Below are 21,679 nucleotides of genomic sequence, written 5' to 3' on the forward strand. Positions count from 1 at the left end.
CCGCACACCTTTCGCCGGTACCTTAAACCCACCATATACCTTCCTCAAAACAGCCACCATATCTACCTATTATGGCATTTCCATAGCCATTCCGAGATATATTGCCATGCAACTTTCCATCGTTCCGTTATTATGACATGCTTCATCATTGTCATATTGCTTTGCATGATCATGTAGTTGACATCATATTTGTGGCAAAGCCACCATTCATAATTCTTTCATACATGTCACTCATGAGTCATTGCACATCCCGGTACACCGCCGGAGGCATTCATATAGAGTCATATCTTGTTCTAAGTATCGAGTTGTAATTCTTGAGTTGTAAGTAAATAAAAGTGTGATGATCATCATTATTAGAGCATTGTCCCGGTGAGGAAAGGATGATGGAGACTATGATTCCCCCATAAGTCGGGATGAGACTCCAGACGAAAATAAATAAATAAAAGAGGCCAAAGAAGCCCAAATAAAAAAAGAGAAAAAAAGAGGCCATAAAAAAGAGAAAGGCCCAAATAAAAAAATAAAAAATAAAAAATGAGAGAAAAAGAGAGAAGGGGCAATGCTACTATCCTTTTACCACACTTGTGCTTCAAAGTAGCACCATGATCTTCATGATAGAGAGTCTCCTATGTTGTCACTTTCATATAGTGGTGGGAATCTTTCATTATAGAACTTGGCTTGTATATTCCAATGATGGGCTTCCTCAAAATGCCCTAGGTCTTCATGAGCAAGCAAGTTGGATGCACACCCACTTAGTTTCTTTTGTTGAGCTTTCATATACTTATAGCTCTAGTGCATCCGTTGCATGGCAATCCCTACTCACTCACATTGATATCTATTGATGGGCATCTCCATAGCCCATTGATACGCCTAGTTGATGTGAGACTAGCTTCTCCCTTTTTGTCTTCTCCACAACCACCATTCTATTCCACCTATAGTGCTATATCCATGTCTCACGCTCATGTATTGCGTGAAGATTGAAAAAGTTTGAGAACATCAAAAGTATGAAACAATTGCTTGGCTTGTCATCGGGGTTGTGTGATGACCCACAAGTATAGGGGATCTATCGTAGTCCTTTCGATAAGTAAGAGTGTTGAGCCCAACGAGGAGCAGAAGGAAATGATAAGCGGTTTCCAGCAAGGTATTCTCTGCAAGTACTGAAAGAAGTGGTAACAGATAGTTTTGTGATAGGATAATTTGTAACGAGAAACAAGTAACAAAAGTAAATAAAGTGCAGCAAGGTGGCCCAATCCTTTTGTAGCAAAGGACAAGCCTGGACAAACTCTTATATGATGTAAAGCACTCCCGAGGACACATGGGAATATCGTCAAGCTAGTTTTCATCACGTTCATATGATTCGCGTTCGGTACTTTGATAATTTGGTATGTGGGTGGACCAGTGCTTGGGTGTTGTCCTTACTTGGACAAACATCCCACTTATGATTAACCTCTATTGCAAGCATCCGCAAATACAACAAAAGTATTAAGGTAAACCTAACCATAGCATGAAACATGTGGATCCAAATCAGCCCCTTACGAAACAACGCATAAACTAGGGTTTAAGCTTCTGTCACTCTAGCAACCCATCATCTACTTATTACTTCCCAATGCCTTCCTCTAGGCCCAAATAATGGTGAAGTGTCATGTAGTCGACGTTCACATAACACAACTAGAGGAGATACAACATACATCTCATCAAAATATCGAACGAATATCAAATTCACATGACTACTAATAGCAAGACTTCTCCCATGTCCTCAGGAACAAAAGTAACTGCTCACAAAGCATAAACATGTTCATAATTAGAGGGGTATTAATATGCATATAGGATCTAAACATATGATATTCTACCAATTAAACCAACTAGCATCAACTACAAGGAGTAATTAACACTACTAGCAACCTACTAGCACCAATCCTGGACTTGGAGACAAGAATTGGATACAAGAGATGAACTAGGGTTTTGAGATGAGATGGTGCTAATGAAGATGTTGATGGAGATTGCCCTCTCCCGATGAGAGGAGCGTTGGTGATGACGATGGCGATGATTTCCCCCTCTGGGAGGGAAGTTTCCCCGGCAAAACAGCTCCGCCAGAGCCCTAGATTGATTCCGCCAATGTTCGGCCTCGTGGCAGCGGAGTTTCGTCCGAGAAGATGGCTTATGATTTTTTCTCGTCGAAAGACTCCATATAGCAGAAGATGGCCACCGGAGGGCCACCAGGGGGCCCACGAGGTAGGGGGCGCACCCCCCACCCTCGTGGGAAGGGTGTGGCCCCTTGTGAGGTTCTTGCGCTCAATATTTTTTATATATTTGTAAAACATCATCCGTGAAGTTTCAGGACTTTTGGAGCTATGCAGAATAGGTCTCTAATATTTTCTCCTTTTCCATCCCAGAATCCCAGCTGCTGGCATTCTCCCTCTTTATGTAAACCTTGTAAAATAAGAGAGAATAGGCATAAGTATTGTGACATAATGTGTAATAACAGCCCATAATGCAATAACTATTGATATAAAAGCATGATGCAAAATGGACGTATCAACTCCCCCAAGCTTAGACCTCGCTTGTCCTCAAGCGAAAAGCCGAAATCGAAAAATATGTCTACATGTTTAGAGATAGAGGTGTCGATAAAAATAAAATATGGACATGAGGGCATCATGATCATTCTTAGAACATCAACTTACATAATTCTTGTTCATATAATATCTGATGCTAGAGTAATAATTCAATCACAATATCAAGTATGAATCGTAAACTTCATTGAAAACTAACAAAGTACAATCTCGATCATTGAAGCAATTGCAATTTATCATAACATAGGAAAGAGTCAATGTATAAGAGCTTTTCAGCAAGTCCACATACTCAGCTATCATATAATCTTTCACAATTGCTGACACTCACGCAATACTTATGGGTATGGAGTTTTAATCGAACACAGAGAAAGATAGGGGCTTATAGTTTTGCCTCCCAACGTTTTACCTCAAGGGTAATGTCAACAGTAATAGTTCATGAAAACTCACATCCAATTAGCAGGATCTTTCCAACATATTGTGCTTGCCAAAGGATAAAATGTAAAAAGGAAGGGTGAAGATCACCATGACTCTTATGCAATGTAGGAGATAAAAGTAAAAGATAGGCCCTTCACAGAGGGAAGCAGAGGTTGTCATGCGCTTTTATGGGTTGGATGCACAAAACCTTAATGCGAAAGAACGTCACTTTATATTTCCACTTGTGATATGGACCTTTATTATGCAGTCTGTTGCTTTTATTACTTCCATATCACACACTCGTATAAAGCTTATTTCCTCCACACCAATCAATCATACATATTTAGAGAGCAATTTTTATTGCTCGCACCGATGACAACTTACTTGATGGATCTTACTCAATCCTTAGGTAGACATGGTGGACTCTTATGGCAAGATTGATTTAAGGGTGTTTGGAAGCACAAGTAGTATCTCTACTTGGTGCAATGAATTTGGCTAGCATGAGGGGGAAAAGCAAGCTCATCATGTTGGAAGATCCAAGACAATATAATTTATCTCAAATGTAAAAAACATAACCCATTACGTTGTCTTCCTTGTCCAATGTCAACTCTTTAGCTTGTCATATTTTAATGAGTGCTCACAATCATAAAAGATGTCCAAGATAGTATATTTATATGTGAAGACCTCTCTTTCTTTATTACTTCCTATTAATTGCAACGATGACCAAAACTGTGTTTGTCAACCCTCAATAACTTTTATTCATCATACTCTTTCTATGTGAGCTCATTACTCTCCATAAGACTCATATGATCTCTTTGTTTCTTTTTATTTCTTTCTCTTTCCTTTTATTCCTTTAGGCTCATGGCGAAATAATCAAGCCCTTGACTCAACACTAATCTTTATTATATAGCTCACGTACTCGATTACATAGAAGGATAATAAAGCAAAACTCGCAACTAGATCATACTAAGAACTTTTATTCTACTAGATCAAGATATTACCAAAAGGATCGAACTAAGAAAAACGGTAAAGATAGAGTGATGGTGATACGATAGCGGGGCACTCCCCCAAGCTTGGCAGTTGCCAAGTGGAGTGCCCATACCCATGTGATTATGTCTCTCTTTTCGGGGATGATGATGTGATATTCTTGGCGATGATGCCCCTCAAGATACGGTTCTCCTCCTCAAGCTTGTTGATTTGCTGCTTGAGGTCCATTATTTCCTTTCGGAGTTTTCCTGTAACATCCAAAGCTCCCTGCACCCAAGGGTGCTGCATAGCTACGGGAGAACCAGTGACACTCTTTCCATATTCTCATAAGAAAGAAATCTAACATTGGAAGGGATAACCGAGTTTGGAATAGCTGAGCTCTGCAGTTCTCCCCTTGTGAATCCAGCTTGGAGGCGGGAAGTGACTTCTTGATCCTCTTCCATGGCATCTATCCTCTTCAAATCAGCCTCCATCTCTTCCTCCGTTGCAGGCCCAAAGGGGTCAACATGATTGTTTGTCATTGATCTCGGTGCCAGATGAGACACCCGGCTCTCCCCGATTGACTCTTGCGAAGACATCCTACTCTAATCTGCAGCAGCAACAGCTCGAAACACAAACAGGAGATAATTGCATGATACGGGAGTCAAAACCTTCGGGAGATTATATAATGAATTTTTACCGATCAAAATATGTGTCGTGTATGAAAACGGAGTCTGGAGAGCACACGAGGTGCCCACGAGGTAGAGGGGCGCGCCCAGTAGGGTAGGGCACGCCCTCCACCCTCGTGTCCTTCCCGGACTGCTTCTTATTTTTCTATTTTTCTAAATATTCCAAAACAGAGAAATATTGCCTTAGAAACTGTTTTGGAGTCGATCTACTTACCGTACCACGTACCTATTCCTTTTCGGAGTCTGAAACGTTCCCGAAAGTGTCCCTTTTGTATTCCTCCGGGGTTACGGTTTTGATAATATTGGTTTCAACATTTATGGGATTACCTGAGATATAATGTTTGATTCTTTGACCGGTCACCACCTTTGGATTTGTGCCTTCGAAGTTGTTGATTTTTATGGCATCAGAACGGTAGACCTCCTCGATAACGTAAGGACCTTCCCATTTAGAGAGAAGTTTTCCTGCAAAAAATCTTAAACGAGAGTTGTATAACAATACATAGTCACCTACATTAAACTCACGCTTTTGTATCCTTTTGTCATGCCATCTTTTAACTTTTTCTTTAAACAACTTGGCATTTTCGTAGGCTTGGGTTCTCCATTCATCAAGTGAGCTAATATCAAATAACCTCTTCTCACCGGCAAGTTTAAAATCATAATTAAGTTCTTTAATATCCCAATAAGCCTTGTCTTCTAGTTCGAGAGGCAAGTGACATTCTTTTCCATAGACCATTTTATACGGAGACATACCCATAGGATTTTTATATGCAGTTCTATAGGCCCATAACGCATCATCAAGTTTCTTGGACCAATTCTTGCTAGACCTATTAACAGTCTTTTGCAAAATTAATATGAGCTCTCTATTACTCAATTCTACTTGACCACTAGACTGAGGGTGATAAGGAGATGCAATTCTATGATTAACATCATATTTAGCAAGCATTTTACGGAAGGCACCATGAATAAAATGTGAACCACCATCAGTCATTAAATATCTAGGGACTCCAAATCTTGGAAAAATAACTTCTTTAAGCATTTTAATAGAGGTGTTATGATCAGCACTACTAGTTGGAATAGCTTCTACCCACTTAGTAACATAATCAACAACAACTAAAATATGTGTATAACCATTAGAGGAAGGAAAAGGTCCCATATAGTCAAAGCCCCAAACATCAAACGGTTCAATAACAAGTGAATAATTCATAGGCATTTCTTGACGTCTACTGATATTACCAATTCTTTGACATTCATCACAAGATAAGACAAACTTGCGGGCATCCTTGAAGAGAGTAGGCCAATAAAAACCAGATTGCAGTACCTTATGTGCAGTTCTATCTCCAGCATGGTGTCCTCCATAAGCTTCGGAGTGACACTTGCATAGGATCTGTTCCTGTTCATGCTTAGGTACACAACGTCTAATAACACCATCTACTCCTTCTTTATAAAGATGTGGGTCATCCCAAAAGTAATGCCTCAAATCATAGAAGAACTTTTTCTTTTGCTGGTATGTGAAACTAGGTGGTATATGTTGGGGAACGTAGTAATTTCAAAAAAAATTCTACGCACATGCAAGATCATGGTGATGCATAGCAACGAGGGGAGAGTGTGATCTACGTACCCTTGGTAGATCGACAACGGAAGCGTTTGGTTGATGTAGTCGTACGTCTTCACGGCCCGACCGATCAAGCACCGAAACTACGACACCTCCGACTTTTAGCACACGTTCAGCTCGATGACGATCCTCGGACTCCGATCCAACAAAGTTTCGGGGAAGAGTTCCGTCAGCACGACGGCATGGTGACGATCTTGATGTACTACTGTCGCAGGGCTTTGCCTAAGCACCACTACAATATTATCGAGGACTATGGTGGCTGGGGGCGCCGCACACGGCTAAGAATAAGATCACATGGATCAACTTGTGTTTCTCTGGGGTGCCCCTGCCTCCGTATATAAAGGACTGAAGGGGGGGTGCGGCCGGCCTAGGAGAGGCGCGCCAGGAGAGTCCTACTCCCTCTGGGAGTAGGATTCCCCCCCCCAATCCTAGTTGGAATAGGATTCGCGGAGGGGGCAAAAGAGAGAGAGAGGCCGGCCCCCTCTCCTTGTCCTATTCGGACCAAGGGAGGGGACGGGCGCGCGGCCCATGTTGGGCTGCCTCTTCTCTTTTCCACTAAGGCCCACTATGGCCCATATAGCTCCCGGGGGGTTCCGGTAACCTCCCAGTACTCCGGTAAAATCCCGATTTCACCCGGAACACTTCCGATATCCAAACATAGGCTTCCAATATATCAATCTTTATGTCTCGACCATTTCGAGACTCCTCGTCATGTCCGTGATCACATCCGGGACTCCGAACAAATTTCGGTACATCAAAATGCATAAACTCATAATATAACTGTCATCGTAACCTTAAGCGTGCGGACCCTACGGGTTCGAGAACAATGTAGACATGACCGAGACATGTCTCCGGTCAATAACCAATAGCGGGACCTGGATGCCCATATTGGCTCCTACATATTCTACGAAGATCTTTATCGGTTAGATCGCATAACAACATACGTTGTTCCCTTTGTCATCGGTATGTTACTTGCCCGAGATTCGATCGTCGGTATACCAATACCTAGTTCAATCTTGTTACCGGCAAGTCTCTTTACTCATTCTGTAATACATCATCCCGCAACTAACTCATTAGTTGCAATGCTTGCAAGGCTTAAGTGATATGCATTACCGAGAGGCCCAGAGATACCTCTCCGACAATCGGAGTGACAAATCCTAATCTCGAAATACGCCAACCCAACATGTACCTTTGGAGACACCTGTAGAGCTCCTTTATAATCACCCAGTTACGTTGTGACGTTTGGTAGCACACAAAGTGTTCCTCCGGCAAACGGGAGTTGCATAATCTCATAGTTATAGGAACATGTATAAGTCATGAAGAAAGCAATAGCAACATAGTAAACGATCGGGTGCTAAGCTAATGGAATGGGTCATGTCAATCAGATCATTCAACTAATGATGTGATCCCATTAATCAAATAACAACTCCTTGTTCATGGTTAGGAAACATAACCATCTTCGATTAACGAGCTAGTCAAGTAGAGGCATACTAGTGACACTCTGTTTGTCTATGTATTCACACATGTATTATGTTTCCGGTTAATACAATTCTAGCATGAATAATAAACATTTATCATGATATAAGGAAATAAATAATAACTTTATTATTGCCTCTAGGGCATATTTCCTTCAATCTCCCACTTGCACTAGAGTCAATAATCTAGATTACACAGTAATGATTCTAACACCCATGGAGCCTTGGTGCTGATCATGTTTTGCTCGTGGAAGAGGCTTAGTCAATGGGTCTGCAACATTCATATCCGTATGTATCTTGCAAATCTCTATGTCTCCCACCTGGACTAGATCCCGGATGGAATTGAAGCGTCTCTTGATGTGCTTGGTTCTCTTGTGAAATCTGGATTCCTTTGCCAAGGCAATTGCACCAGTATTGTCACAAAAGATTTTCATTGGACCCGATGCACTAGGTATGACACCTAGATCGGATATGAACTCCTTCATCCAGACTCCTTCATTTGCTGCTTCCGAAGCAGCTATGTACTCCGCTTCACATGTAGATCCCGCCATGACGCTTTGTTTAGAACTGCACCAACTGACAGATCCACCATTTAATGTAAACATGTATCCGGTTTGCGATTTAGAATCGTCTGGATCAGTGTCAAAGCTTGCATCAACGTAACCATTTACGATGAGCTCTTTATCACCTCCATATACGAGAAACATATCCTTAGTCCTTTTCAGGTACTTCAGGATGTTCTTGACCGCTGTCCAGTGATCCACTCCTGGATTACTTTGGTACCTCTCTGCTAGACTTATAGCAAGGCACACATCAGGTCTGGTACACAGCATTGCATACATGATAGAGCCTATGGCTGAAGCATAGGGAACATCTTTCATATTCTCTCTATCTTCTGCAGTGGTCGGGCATTGAGTCTTACTCAACTTCACACCTTGTAACACAGGCAAGAACCCTTTCTTTGCTTGATCCATTTTGAACTTCTTCAAAACTTTGTCTAGGTATGTGCTTTGTGAAAGTCCAATTAAGCGTCTTGATCTATCTCTATAGATCTTAATGCCTAATATGTAAGCAGCTTCACCGAGGTCTTTCATTGAAAAACTCTTATTCAAGTATCCCTTTATGCTATCCAGAAATTCTATATCATTTCCAATTAGTAATATGTCATCTACATATAATATCAGAAATGCTATAGAGCTCCCACTCACTTTCTTGTAAATACAGGCTTCTCCAAAAGTCTGCATAAAACCAAATGCTTTGATCACACTATCAAAACGTTTATTCCAACTTCGAGAGGCTTGCACCAGTCCATAAATGGATCGCTGGAGCTTGCACACTTTGTTAGCTCCCTTTGGATCAACAAAACCTTCTGGTTGCATCATATACAACTCTTCTTCCAGAAATCCATTCAGGAATGCAGTTTTGACATCCATCTGCCAAATTTCATAATCATAAAATGCGGCAATTGCTAACATGATTCGGACAGACTTAAGCATCGCTACGGGTGAGAAGGTCTCATCGTAGTCAATCCCTTGAACTTGCCGAAAACCTTTTGCGACAAGTCGAGCTTTGTAGACAGTAATATTACCGTTAGCGTTAGTCTTCTTCTTGAAGATCCATTTATTCTCAATTGCTTGCCAATCATCGGGCAAGTCAACCAAAGTCCATACTTTGTTCTCATACATGGATCCCATCTCAGATTTCATGGCTTCAAGCCACTTCGCGGAATATGGGCTCACCATCGCTTCTTCATAGTTCGTAGGTTCATCATGATCTAGTAGCATGACTTGCAGAACAGGATTACCGTACCACTCTGGCACGGATCTTACTCTGGTTGATCTACGAGGTTCAGTAGTATCTTGTTCTGAAGTTTCATGATCATCATCATTAGCTTCCTCACTCACTGGTGTAGGTGTCACAGAAACAGTTTTCTGTGATGCACTACTTTCCAATAAGGGAGCAGGTACAGTTACCTCGTCAAGTTCTACTTTCCTCCCACTCACTTCTTTCGAGAGAAACTCCTTCTCTAGAAAGTTTCCGAACTTAGCAACAAAAGTCTTGCCTTCGGATCTGTGATAGAAGGTGTATCCAATAGTCTCCTTTGGATATCCTATGAAGACACATTTCTCCGATTTGGGTTCGAGCTTATCAGGTTGAAGCTTTTTCACGTAAGCATCGCAGCCCCAAACTTTCAGAAATGACAACTTTGGTTTCTTGCCAAACCATAGTTCATAAGGCGTCGTCTCAACGGATTTTGATGGTGCCCTATTTAACGTGAATGCGGCCGTCTCTAGAGCGTATCCCCAAAACGATAGCGGTAAATCAGTAAGAGACATCATAGATCGCACCATATCTAGTAAAGTACGATTACGACGTTCGGACACACCATTGCGCTGTGGTGTTCCGGGTGGCGTGAGTTGCGAAACTATTCCACAATTTTTCAAATGTACACCAAACTCGTAACTCAAATATTCTCCTCCACGATCAGATCGTAGAAACTTTATTTTCTTGTTACGATGATTTTCAACTTCACTCTGTAATTCTTTGAACTTTTCAAACGTTTCAGACTTATGTTTCATTAAGTAGATATACCCATATCTGCTTAAGTCATCTGTGAAGGTGAGAAAATAACGATATCCGCCACGAGCCTCAATATTTATCGGACCACATACATCTGTATGTATGATTTCCAACAAACCTGTTGCTCTCTCCATAGTACCGGAGAACGGTGTTTTGGTCATCTTGCCTATGAGGCACGGTTCGCAAGTACCAAGTGATTCATAATCAAGTGGTTCCAAAAGTCCATCAGTATGGAGTTTCTTCATGCGCTTTACACCGATATGACCTAAACGGCAGTGCCACAAATAAGTTGCACTATCATTATCAACTCTACATCTTTTGGCTTCAACATTATGAATATGTGTGTTACTACTATCGAGATTCAATAAGAATAGACCACTCTTCAAGGGTGCATGACCATAAAAGATATTACTCATATAAATAGAACAACCATTATTCTGTGATTTAAATGAATAACCGTCTCGCATCAAACAAGATCCAGATATAATGTTCATGCTTAACGCTGGCACCAAATAACAATTATTTAGGTCTAATATTAATCCCGAAGGTAGATGTAGAGGTAGCGTGCCGACTGCGATCACATCGACTTTGGAACCGTTTCCCACGCGCATTGTCACCTCGTCCTTAGCCAATCTTCCTTAATCTGTAGTTCCTGTTTCGAGTTGCAAATATTAGCAACAGAACCAGTATCAAATACCCAGGTACTACTGCGAGCATTAGTAAGGTACACATCAATAACATGTATATCACATATACCTTTGTTCACCTTGTCATCCTTCTTATCCGCTAAATACTTGGGGCAGTTCCGCTTCCAGTGACCAGTCTGCTTGCAGTAGAAGCACTCAGTTTCAGGCTTAGGTCCAGACTTGGGTTTCTTCTCTTGAGCAGCAACTTGTTTGCTGTTCTTCTTGAAGTTCCCCTTCTTCTTCCATTTGCCCTTTCTCTTGAAACTAGTGGTCTTGTTTACCATCAACACTTGATGCTCCTTCTTGATTTCTACCTCCGCAGCTTTCAACATTGCGAAGAGCTCGGGAATAGTTTTATTCATCCCTTGCATATTATAGTTCATCACGAAGCTCTTGTAGCTTGGTGGCAGTGATTGGAGAATTCTGTCAATGACGCAATCATCTGGAAGATTAACTCCCAATTGAATCAAGTGATTATTATACCCAGACATTTTGAGTATATGCTCACTGACAGAATTGTTCTCCTCCATCTTACAGCTATAGAACTTATTGGAGACTTCATATCTCTCAATCCGGGCATTTGCTTGAAATATTAACTTCAACTCCTGGAACATCTCATATGCTCCATGACGTTCAAAACATCATTGAAGTCCCGATTCTAAGCCGTAAAGCATGGCACACTGAACTATTGAGTAGTCATCAGCTTTGCTCTGCCAGGCGTTCATAACATCCGGTGTTGCTCCTGCAGCAGGCCTGGCACCCAGCGGTGCTTCCAGGACGTAATTCTTCTGTGCAGCAATGAGGATAATCCTCAAGTTACGGACCCAGTCCGTGTAATTGCTACCATCATCTTTCAACTTTGCTTTCTCAAGGAACGCATTAAAATTTAACGGAACAACAGCACGAGCCATCTATCTACAAACAAGCATAAACATGCAAGATACATATCAGGTACTAAGTTTCATGATAAATTTAAGTTCAGTTAATTTACTTAAAGAACTCCCACTTAGATAGACATCCCTCTAATCCTCTAAGTGATTACGTGATCCAAATCAACTAAACCATGTCCGATCATCACGTGAGATGGAGTAGTTTCATTGGTGAACATCACTATGTTGATCATATCTACTATATGACTCACTCTCGACCTTTCGGTCTCCGTGTTCCGAGGCCATATCTGTATATGCTTGGCTCGTCAAGTATAACCTGAGTATTCCGCGTGTGCAACTGTTTTGCACCCGTTGTATTTGAACATAGAGCCTATCACACACGATCATCACGTTGTGTCTCAGCACGAAGAACTTTCGCAACGGTGCATACTCAGGGAGAACACTTCTTGATAATTAGTGAGAGATCATCTTATAATGCTACTGTCAATCAAAGCAAGATAAGATGCATAAAAGATAAACATCACATGCAATCAATATAAGTGATATGATATGGCCATCATCATCTTGTGCTTGTGATCTCCATCTCCGAAGCACCATCGTGATCACCATCGTCACCGGCGTGACACCTTGATCTCCATCGTAGCATCGTTGTCGTCTCGCCAAGCTTGTGCTTCCACGACTATCGCTACCGCTTAGTAATAAAGTAAAGCATTACATCGCGATTGCATTGCATACAATAAAACGACAACCATATGGCTCCTGCCAGTTGCCGATAACTCGGTTACAGAACATGATCATCTCATACAATAAAAATCAGCATCATGTCTTGACCATATCACATCACAACATGCCCTGCAAAAACAAGTTAGACGTCCTCTACTTTGTTGTTGCAAGTTTTACGTGGCTGCTACGGGCTTAAGCAAGAACTAATCTTACCTACACATCAAAACCACAACGATAGTTTGTCAAGTTGGTGCTGTTTTAACCTTCGCAAGGACCGGGCGTAGCCACACTCGATTCAACTAAAGTTGGAGAAACTGTCACCCGCAAGCCACCTCTGTGCAAAGCACGTCGGGAGAACCGGTCTCGCGTAAGCGTACGCGTAATGTCGGTCCGGGCCGCTTCATCCAACAATACCGCCGAACCAAAGTATGACATGCTGGTAAGCAGTATGACTTATATCGCCCACAACTCACTTGTGTTCTACTCGTGCATATAACATCAACATATAAAACCTAGGCTCGGATGCCACTGTTGGGGAACGTAGTAATTTCAAAAAAATTCCTACGCACACGCAAGATCATGGTGATGCATAGCAACGAGGGGAGAGTGTGATCTACGTACCCTTGGTAGATCGACAACGGAAGCGTTTGGTTGATGTAGTCGTACGTCTTCACGGCCCGACCGATCAAGCACCGAAACTACGGCACCTCCGAGTTTTAGCACACGTTTAGCTCGATGACGATCCCCGGACTCCGGTCCAGCAAAGTGTCGGGGAAGAGTTCCGTCAGCACGACGGCGTGGTGACGATCTTGATGTACTACTGTCGCAGGGCTTCGCCTAAGCACCACTACAATATTATCGAGGACTATGGTGGCTGGGGGCGCCGCACACGGCTAAGAATAAGATCACGTGGATCAACTTGTGTTTCTCTGGGGTGCCCCTGACTCCATATATAAAGGACTAAAGGGGGGGGGGTGCGGCCGGCCTAGGAGAGGCGCGCCAGGAGAGTCCTACTCCCTCTGGGAGTAGGACCCCCCCCCCCAATCCTAGTTGGAATAGGATTCGCGGAGGGGGGAAAAGAGAGAGAGAGAGAGAGAGAGAGAGAGAGAGGTCGGCCCCCTCTCCTTGTCCTATTCGGACCAAGGGAGGGGAGGGGCGCGCGGCCCATGTTGGGCTGCCTCTTCTATTTTCCACTAAGGCCCACTATGGCCCATATAGCTCCCGGGGGGTTCCGGTAACCTCCCGGTACTCTGGTAAAATCCCGATTTCACCCGGAACACTTCCGATATCCAAACATAGGCTTCCAATATATCAATCTTTATGTCTCGACCATTTCGAGACTCCTCGTCATGTCCGTGATCACATCCGGGACTCCGAACAAACTTCGGTACATCAAAATGCATAAACTCATAATATAACTGTCATCGTAACCTTAAGCGTGCGGACCCTACGGGTTCGAGAACAATGTAGACATGACCGAGACATGTCTCCGGTCAATAACCAATAGCGGGACCTGGATGCCCATATTGGCTCCTACATATTCTACGAAGATCTTTATCAATCAGACCGCATAACAACATACGTTGTTCCCTTTGTCATCGGTATGTTACTTGCCCGAGATTCGATCGTCGGTATACCAATACCTAGTTCAATCTCATTACCGGCAAGTCTCTTTACTCGTTCTGTAATACATCATCCCGCGACTAACTCATTAGTTGCAATGCTTGCAAGGCTTAAGTGGTATGCATTACCGAGGGGGCCCAGAGATACCTCTCCGACAATCGGAGTGACAAATCCTAATCTCGAAATACGCCAACCCAACATGTACCTTTGGAGACACCTGTAGATCTCCTTTATAATCACCCAGTTACGTTGTGACGTTTGGTAGCATATAAAGTGTTCCTCCGGCAAACGGGAGTTGCATAATCTCATAGTTATAGGAACATGTATAAGTCATGAAGAAAGCAATAGCAACATACTAAACGATCGGGTGCTAAGCTAATGGAATGGGTCATGTCAATCAGATCATTCACTTAATGATGTGATCCCGTTAATCAAATAACAACTCCTTGTTCATGGTTAGGAAACATAACCATCTTCGATTAACGAGCTAGTCAAGTAGAGGGATACTAGTGACACTCTGTTTGTCTATGTATTCACACATGTATTATGTTTCCGGTTAATACAATTCTAGCATGAATAATAAACATTTATCATGATATAAGGAAATAAATAATAACTTTATTATTGCCTCTAGGGCATATTTCCTTCAGTATAAACTTAGCAACTATGTAATTAACATAATCAACATACCATGGAGCAGTATGAGAAGCATTTATGACATTTAATTGCTCATCAGGAAAACTATCATCAATAGGTAGTGGGTCATCAAGCACATTTTCTAACCTAGACAAGTTGTCTGCAACAGGGTTCTCAGCTCCTTTTCTATCGACAATATGCAAATCAAATTCTTGTAGCAAGAGAACCCATCTAATAAGTCTCAGTTTAGCATATTTCTTTTCCATAAGATATTTAATAGCAGCATGATCAGTGTGAATAGTTACTTTAGAATCAACAATATAAGGTCTAAACTTATCACAAGCAAATAAAACTGTTAAGAATTATTTTTCAGTAGTAGCATAGTTTCTTTGAGCATTATCTAGAGTTTTACTAGCATATTGAATACCATTTAGTTTTTATCAACTCTTTGTCCTAGAACATCACCTACAACATAATCACTAGCATCACACATAATTTCAAAGGGTAAATTCCAATCAGGTGACTGAACAATAGGTGCAGAGATCAATGCTTTCTTAAGTATTTCAAATGCTTCTACACAATCATCATCAAAAACAAATGGTATATCTTTTTCTAATAAATTGGTCAGAGGCTAAGAGATTTTTGAGAAGTCCTTAATGAACCTGCTATAAAAACTGGCATGACCAAGGAAACTTCTTATACCTTTGATGTCCTTGGGACATGGCATCTTTTCAATAGCATCAACCTTGGCTTTATCAACTTCAATACCTCTTTCAGAAACTTTATGCCCCAAGACAATACCTTCATTAACCATCAAGTGGCAATTTTCCCAATTCAGGACAAGATTAGTTTCTTCACATCTCTGCAAAACTCGATCAAGGTTGCTCAAGCAGTCATCAAAAGTAGATCCATAGACGGAAAAGTCGTCCATGAAAACCTCACAAATCTTTTCACAAAAGTCAGAGAATATAGCCATCATGCATCTTTGAAAGGTAGCAGGTGCATTACATAAACCAAAAGGCATACGTCTATAAGCAAAAGTACCAAAAGGGCATGTAAAAGTAGTCTTTGATTGATCTTTGGCTGACATAGGTATTTGAGAGAAGCCAGAATAACCATCTAGAAAGCAAAAATGTGTATGTTTAGATAATCTTTCTAGCATTTGATTGATAAAAGGTAAGGGGTAATGATCTTTTTTAGTAGCCTTATTTAATTTGCGGAAATCAATTACCATCCTATAACCTGTAATAATTCTTTGAGGAATCAATTCATCTTTATCATTAGGAACAACAGTAATACCTCCCTTCTTAGGGACACAATGGACAGGTCTTACCCACTGACTATCAGCAATGGGATAAATTATACCTGCCTCAAGGAGCTTTAGTATCTCCTTTCTTACCACTTCTTTCATTTTAGGATTCAGCCGACGTTGATGATCACAAACTGGTTTAGCATCTTCTTCCAAATTAATTTTATGTTGACATAGAGTGGGACTAATGCCCTTAAGATCATCAAGAGTATACCCAATAGCAGCACGGTGCTTCTTCAGAGTTTTCAATAATCTCTCTTCTTCATGCTCTGAAAGGTTAGCACTAATAATAACACGATATATCTTTTTCTCATCAAGATAAGCATATTTAAGGGTATCAGGTAACGGTTTAAGCTCAAACACGGGATCACCCTTGGGTGTAGGAGGATCCCCTAGGATTTCAACAGGTAAATTATTTTTCAGAATAGGTTCCTGTTTAAAGAATACTTCATCTAATTCCCTTCTTTCATTCATAAACATATCGTTTTCATGGTCTAGAAAATATTGTTCTAAAGGATCACTAGGAGGTACGGCAATAGAAGCAAGACCAATAATTTCATCCTTACTAGGTAATTCTTCTTCACGGTGTTGTCTACTAAATTTAGAAAAATTAAATTCATGAGTCATATCATCTAAACCGCCAGTAACAACATCTCTTGTGCAATCTATGGTAGCATTAACAGTATTTAAGAAGGGTCTACAAAATATAATGGGAAAAAAGCTATCTTGTGGGGAACCAAGAACAAGAAAATCAGCAGGATATTTAGTTTTCCCACACAAGACTTCAACATCTCTAACAATTCCCATTGGTGAAATAGTATCTCTATTGGCAAGTTTAATTGTGACATCAATATCTTCCATCTCCGTAGGTGCAATATCATGCATAACTTCTTTGTATAAGGAATAAGGCATTGCACTAACACTGGCACCCATATCACATAAGCCATGATAACAATGATCTCCTATTTTAACAGAAATAACAGGCATGCCTACTACAGGTCTAGGTTTATCTTTATCATGGGGTTTAGCAATTCTAGCAGTTTGATTACAGAAATAAATAACATGCCCATCAATATTATCAGACAAGAGATTTTAACAATAGCAATATTAGGTTCAACTTTAACTTGCTCAGGAGGTGTATATGTTTTAATATTGCTTTTACAAACCACAGTTGAAGCTTTAGCATGATCCTTTATCCTAACAGGAAAAGATGGTTTCTCAACATAAGAAGTAGGAACAATAGGATCATTATAAGTAATAGTCTTTTCTTCAACTTTAATAGGTGCAGCTACTTTTACTTCTATGGAAGGATGATATTTAAACCACTTCTCCTTTGGGAGATCAACATAAGTAGCAAAAGATTCACAGAAAGAAGCTACTATCTCAGAGTCAAGTCCATATTTAGTGCTAAATTTACGAAAAATATCGGTATCCATAAAAGATTTAACACAATCAAAACTAGGTGTCATGCCTGACTCCTTACCATTGTCGAGGTCCCAATCTTTAGAGTTGCGTTTAATTCTTTCCAATAAATCCCATTTGAATTCAATAGTCTTCATCATAAAAGAGCCAGCACAAAAAGTATCAAGCATGGTGCGATTGTTACCAGAAAGCTGAGCATAAAAATTTTGAATAATCATTTCTCTTGAGAGCTCATGATTGGGGCATCAATATAACATTGATTTAAGCCTCCCCCAAGCTTGAGCGATGCTTTCTCCTTCGTGAGGCCAAAAATTATATATATAATTGCGATCACGATGAACAAGATGCATAGGATAAAACTTCTGATGAAATTCCAATTTCATTCGTTTGTAATTCCAAGACCTCATATCATCACATAGCCTATACCATGTCGATGCATCTCCCCTCCAAGATAAGGGAAAGAGCTTCTTCTTAACAACATCTCCGGGTACACCTGCAGGCTTAAATAATCCACAAACTTGATCCACATATATCAGATGTTCATCAGGATGTTTCGTTCCATCTCCTAGAAAAGGATTAGCTAGCCGTTTTTCTATCATACCCAAAGGAACTTCAAAGCAAGCATTTTCATTTTCATTTTCATTTTCATTTTCATTTTCATTTTCAGTAGGTTCAGTAGGTTGAGGAGCAACTCTTTGCTCTACTGATTGGGATGAAGATACCCCGAACAAGCCCCTCAGAGAATTACCTTCCATGGTAACAAGTGACAGTAAATTTCAGCACACTATATAAATTTTTCCTTACCAAATTCCACCTACCAAAGGCGCTTCACTCCCCGGCAACGGTGCCAGAAAAGAGTCTTGATGACCCACAAGTATAGGGGATCTATTGTAGTCCTTTCGATAAGTAAGAGTGTCGAACCCAACGAGGAGCAGAAGGAAATGATAAGCGGTTTCCAGCAAGGTATTCTCTGCAAGTACTGAAATAAGTGGTAACAGATAGTTTTGTGACAGTAAATTTCAGCACACTATATAAATTTTTCCTTACCAAATTCCACCTACCAAAGGCGCTTCACTCCCTGGCAACGGCGCCAGAAAAGAGTCTTGATGACCCACAAGTATAGGGGATCTATCGTAGTCCTTTCGATAAGTAAGAGTGTCGAACCCAACGAGGAGCAGAAGGAAATGATAAGCGGTTTCCAGCAAGGTATTCTCTGCAAGTACAGAAATAAGTGGTAACAGATAGTTTTGTGATAGGATAATTTGTAACGAGCAACAAGTAACAAAAGTAAATAAAGTGCAGCAAGGTGGCCCAATCCTTTTGTAGCAAAGGACAAGCCTGGACAAACTCTTATATGATGTAAACCGCTCCCGAGGACACATGGGAATATCGTCAAGCTAGTTTTCATCACGTTCATATGATTCGCATTCGGTACTTTGATAATTTGGCATGTGGGTGGACCGGTGCTTGGGTGCTGTCCTTACTTGGACAAACATCCCACTTATGATTAACCTCTATTGCAAGCATCCGCAAATACAACAAAAGTATTAAGGTAAACCTAACCATAGCATGAAACATGTGGATCCAAATCAGCCCCTTACGAAGCAACGCATAAACTAGGGTTTAAGCTTCTGTCACTCTAGCAACCCATCATCTACTTATTACTTCCCAATGCCTTCCTCTAGGCCCAAATAATGGTGAAGTGTCATGTAGTCGACGTTCACATAACACCACTAGAGGAGAGACACCATACATCTCGTCAAAATATCGAACGAATACCAAATTCACATGACTACTAAAAGCAAGACTTATCCCATGTCCTCAGGAACAAAAGTAACTACTCACAAAGCATAAACATGTTCATAATCAGAGGGGTATTAATATGCATATAGGATCTGAACATATGATCTTCCACCAATTAAACCAACTAGCATCAACTACAAGGAGTAATTAATACTACTAGCAACCTACTAGCACCAATCCTGGACTTGGAGACAGGAATTGGATACAAGAGATGAACTAGGGCTTCGAGATGAGATGGTGCTGATGAAGATGTTGATGGAGATTGCCCTCTCCCGATGAGAGGAGCATTGGTGATGACGATGGCGATGATTTCCCCCTTCGGGAGGGAAGTTTCCCCGGCAGAACAGCTCCGCCAGAGCCCTAGATTGATTCCGCCAAGGTTCCGCCTCGTGGCGGCGGAGTTTCGTCCGAGAAGATGTCTTATGATTTTTTCCCATCGAAAGACTCCATATAGCAGAAGATGGCCACCGGAGGGCCACCAGGGGACCCACGAGGTAGGGGGTGCGCCCCCCACCCTCGTGGGAAGGGTGTGGCACCCCTAGTGAGGTTCTTGCGCTCAGTATTTTTTATATATTTGGAAAACATCATCTGTGAAGTTTCAAGACTTTTGGAGCTGTGCAGAATAGGTCTCTAATATTTGCTCCTTTTCCAGCCCAGAATCCCAATTGTCGGCATTCTCCCTCTTTATGTAAACCTTGTAAAATAAGAGAGAATAGGCATAAGTATTGTGACATAATGTGTAATAACAGCCCATAATGCAATAAATATTGATATAAAAGCATGATGCGAAATGGACGTATCATTGTGCATGATTTAAATATTTTGTGTGGTGAAGATGGAGCATAGCCAGACTATATGATTTTGTAGGGATAGCTTTCTTTGGCCATGTTATTTTGAGAAGACATGATTGCTTAGTTAGTATGCTTGAAGTATTATTATTTTTATGTCAATATTAAACTTTTGTCTTGAATCTTATGGATCTGAATATTCTTGCTACAATAAAGAGAAATACATGATGAATATGTTAGGTAGCATTCCACATCAAAAATTCTGTTTTTATCATTTACCTACTCGAGGACGACGAGGAATTAAGCTTGGGGATGCTGATACGTCTCCAACGTATCTATAATTTTTTATTGTTCCGTGCTATTATATTATCTGTTTTGGATGTTTATGGGATTTATTATACATTTTTATATTATTTTTTGGGACTAACCTATTAACCCAGAGCCCAGTGCCAGTTTCTGTTTTTTCCTTGTTTTAGAGTATCATAGAAAAGGAAAATCAAACGGAGTCCAATTGACCTGAAACTTCACAAAACTTATTTTTGGAAGGAAAGCAACCCGGGAGACTCGAAGTCCACGTAAGGGAAGCAACGAGGAAGCCACGAGGCAGGGGGGGCGCCCACCCCCCTGGGCACGCCCTCCACCCTCGTGGTGAAGGAAATATGCCCTAGAGGCAATAATAAAGTTGTTATTTATTTCCTTATATCATGATAAATGTTTATTATTCATACTAGAATTGTATTAACCGGAAACATAATACATGTGTGAATACATAGACAAACAGAGTGTCACTAGTATGCCTCTACTTGACTAGCTCGTTAATCAAAGATGGTTATGTTTCCTAACCATGGACAAAGAGTTGTTATTTGATTAACAGGATCACATCATTAGTTGAATGGTCTGATTGACATGACCCATTCCATTAGCTTAGCACCCGATCGTTTAGTATGTTGCTATTGCTTTCTTCATGACTTATACATGTTCCTATAACTATGAGATTATGCAACTCCCGTTTGCCGGAGGAACACTTTGTGTGCTACCAAACGTCACAACGTAACTGGGTGATTATAAAGGAGCTCTACAGGTGTCTCCAAAGGTACATGTTGGGTTGGCGTATTTCGAGATTAGGATTTGTCACTCCGATTGTCGGAGAGGTATCTCTGGGCCCTCTCGGTAATGCATATCACTTAAGCCTTGCAAGCATTGCAACTAATGAGTTAGTTGCGGGATGATGTATTACAGAACGAGTAAAGAGACTTGCCGGTAACGAGATTGAACTAGGTATTGGTATACCGACGATCGAATCTCGGGCAAGTAACATACCGATGACAAAGGGAACAACGTATGTTGTTATGCGGTCTGACCGATAAAGATCTTCGTAGAATATGTAGGAGCCAATATGGGCATCCAGGTCCCGCTATTGGTTATTGACCGGAGACATGTCTCGGTCATGTCTACATTGTTCTCGAACCCGTAGGGTCCGCACGCTTAAGGTTACG

Source organism: Triticum aestivum, chromosome 4A (assembly GCF_018294505.1).
Source record: "Triticum aestivum cultivar Chinese Spring chromosome 4A, IWGSC CS RefSeq v2.1, whole genome shotgun sequence".
NCBI classification, from domain to species: Eukaryota; Viridiplantae; Streptophyta; class Magnoliopsida; order Poales; family Poaceae; genus Triticum; species Triticum aestivum.